Source organism: Lissotriton vulgaris, chromosome 1_1 (assembly GCF_964263255.1).
Source record: "Lissotriton vulgaris chromosome 1_1, aLisVul1.2, whole genome shotgun sequence".
In the NCBI taxonomy this organism is placed as follows: domain Eukaryota; kingdom Metazoa; phylum Chordata; class Amphibia; order Caudata; family Salamandridae; genus Lissotriton; species Lissotriton vulgaris.
The window spans coordinates 200,006,369-200,008,868 of record NC_141685.1 but is presented as its reverse complement, the minus strand read 5'-3'; the positions used below and the strand labels follow the sequence as shown (position 1 = coordinate 200,008,868).

The 2,500-nt window shown below is 48.6% G+C and overlaps 6 non-coding genes across 6 annotated transcripts in view; 4 read left to right on the top strand and 2 right to left on the bottom strand.

Moving 5' to 3' along the window:
- TRNAN-GUU (transfer RNA asparagine (anticodon GUU)) overlaps positions 1–30 on the top strand; it is a 74-nt gene extending 44 nt beyond the window's left edge. Inside the window, exon 1 of the tRNA in view lies at positions 1–30. This exon is cut by the window's left edge and continues 44 nt beyond it. This is a non-coding gene — a tRNA (tRNA-Asn).
- A 236-nt stretch (positions 31–266) lies between these two features.
- TRNAW-CCA (transfer RNA tryptophan (anticodon CCA)) lies at positions 267–338 on the top strand. Its single transcript has one exon. It is a non-coding gene; the product is annotated as a tRNA-Trp (tRNA).
- Positions 339–409: 71 nt separating this feature from the next.
- On the bottom strand, positions 410–480 carry TRNAG-GCC (transfer RNA glycine (anticodon GCC)). Its single transcript has one exon. It is a non-coding gene; the product is annotated as a tRNA-Gly (tRNA).
- A 1,161-nt stretch (positions 481–1,641) lies between these two features.
- Positions 1,642–1,715, top strand: TRNAN-GUU (transfer RNA asparagine (anticodon GUU)). Its single transcript has one exon. It is a non-coding gene; the product is annotated as a tRNA-Asn (tRNA).
- Positions 1,716–1,951: 236 nt separating this feature from the next.
- TRNAW-CCA (transfer RNA tryptophan (anticodon CCA)) lies at positions 1,952–2,024 on the top strand. The gene has a single exon. It is a non-coding gene; the product is annotated as a tRNA-Trp (tRNA).
- Positions 2,025–2,095: 71 nt separating this feature from the next.
- TRNAG-GCC (transfer RNA glycine (anticodon GCC)) lies at positions 2,096–2,166 on the bottom strand. Its single transcript has one exon. It is a non-coding gene; the product is annotated as a tRNA-Gly (tRNA).
- Positions 2,167–2,500: the final 334 nt, after the last annotated feature.

Here is a 2,500-nt window from a genome sequence, read left to right as displayed (position 1 = left end):
AGGTTGGTGGTTCAAGCCCACCCAGGGACGTAGCCTTTTGTCTGCATGAAACACAGATACGTACCTTTGCTCTTTCCTGCGTGCGATCCTTTCCCTGAATAGTTCAATCCTCAGCGTTCTCACTGCACCTGCAGTCAATTTCAATAATTAGGATAGAAAACAAAAGGCCAAGCCCTGTAATACAACCGTAGGCATATAAGCAGAGGAAAATAAGTCAAAAGGCCCACAGCATTTGTTCATCTGGCATCGAAGGCTGCAAGTGTAAGGACTTCGTGGCGCAACGGTAGCGCGTCTGACTCCAGATCAGAAGGTTGCGTGTTCAAATCACGTCGGGGTCACTGCTTACCATTTTATTCCCCACTGAGTTCATATATATCATTTCGAAAACAAAGTCAAAAGAAAGCAACCTTGCATTGGCCGGGAATGGAACCCGGGCCTCCCGCGTGGCAGGCGAGAATTCTACCACTGAACCACCAATGCTTCACATGGTGTGTTCACAGCAAGAGCTCTGTCCAAGACAGTGGTCAGGTTCACACACTTAAATTGTACACATATGAACAAAGTGTGCGCAGCAGACATGATAACGCCAACGTTTCACATGATGATGGCAAGAATCAGATGCAGGAGACTATAAGTAATAATGTCTTTGCATTTGCTGAGGTCACTGGCTTGGTACTAGAGTTGTGGTTATCAGGGCATGATGGCAGGCTGCTCCTGACAGAAGTGGCTCACAGAATGCACCCGCCAGATCACCAGAACTATTGTGTTTCAGATCATGTCACTGAACTCTCCTCCTGGAAAATCCTTCCCACTGGCTTTGCCAGATTCTGTGTCCTCCCCAAAATGCTGGGGTGAAACGGGCAGAGTTCTGCGCCCTGCGCCCCTTTACGCGTCCCTAACGCCATCCCAACGCGCCCTGGTCGGGCACAGCCCTGGTCGGGCTTAGATCACTGGAGCCTCTGGAGATCAAGAACTCCGGAAGCCTAGGGTCAGGCCTATTGCAGAGGCATCTTGTGCCTGGCCATTCCGGGATTGTTGTGTTTCAGGGCCTAGCCATCAATACTCCTGCGATTTCTTTCCATGAGAACCCTCATGTCCCTGTCCTCCCACAAGCCCGAGCTTTTATGTAAAATAAAGTGTGCTCTGTGGGCCTTCCCCTATGTGCTCTCTGCCTAATCTCTTTCTCCCAAGCTGAGCTCTGCAGGTAAATGTATCTATCTGACTGAGGGGCTAGGGAGGGCCTTTCCCAGCAGTCTTACAAGCCAAGAGTTCAGAGAAAGCACCTGCTCTGGGAAGGAGACTCTGCTCACAGAGAAGACAAGTCCAACATAACACAGTGAAGATGGGATGGGCAAGACACACGCCTCACGGGCTGGTAGCACGCAAACAGAGGAGCAGGGAGCTACGCTAAGCAGGCAAAGAGAAAAGTCATGTATGAGTCTCATGCACTGTGACCGGTAGTAATACTGGCTCTAACACCATTAGACAGTAGTCTACACATCATAAATTACAACAGTAACAAGACACTAAGCAAATGACAAATGCTGTATGGCATAAAGACGCCTTATATAATACAAGCTCCAGGCAGGCGCACACATGTCAAGACATATATTGAGTCTCAGGAAATGTATACAGTCAATAGTCTCTGTGGCGCAATCGGTTAGCGCGTTCGGCTGTTAACCGAAAGGTTGGTGGTTCAAGCCCACCCAGGGACGTAGCCTTTTGTCTGCATGAAACACAGATACGTACCTTTGCTCTTTCCTGCGTGCGATCCTTTCCCTGAATAGTTCAATCCTCAGCGTTCTCACTGCACCTGCAGTCAATTTCAATAATTAGGATAGAAAACAAAAGGCCAAGCCCTGTAATACAACCGTAGGCATATAAGCAGAGGAAAATAAGTCAAAAGGCCCACAGCATTTGTTCATCTGGCATCGAAGGCTGCAAGTGTAAGGACCTCGTGGCGCAACGGTAGCGCGTCTGACTCCAGATCAGAAGGTTGCGTGTTTAACATCACGTCGGGGTCACTGCTTACCATTTTATTCCCCACTGAGTTCATATATATCATTTCGAAAACAAAGTCAAAAGAAAGCATCCTTGCATTGGCCGGGAATCGAACCCGGGCCTCCCGCGTGGCATGCGAGAATTCTACCACTGAACCACCAATGCTTCACATGGTGTGTTCACAGCAAGAGCTCTGTCCAAGACAGTGGTCAGGTTCACACACTTAAATTGTACACATATGAACAAAGTGTGCGCAGCAGACATGATAACGCCAACGTTTCACATGATGATGGCAAGAATCAGATGCAGGAGACTATAAGTAATAATGTCTTTGCATTTGCTGAGGTCACTGGCTTGGTACTAGAGTTGTGGTTATCAGGGCATGATGGCAGGCTGCTCCTGACAGAAGTGGCTCACAGAATGCACCCGCCAGATCACCAGCACTATTGTGTTTCAGATCATGTCACTGAACTCTCCTCCTGGAAAATCCTTCCCACTG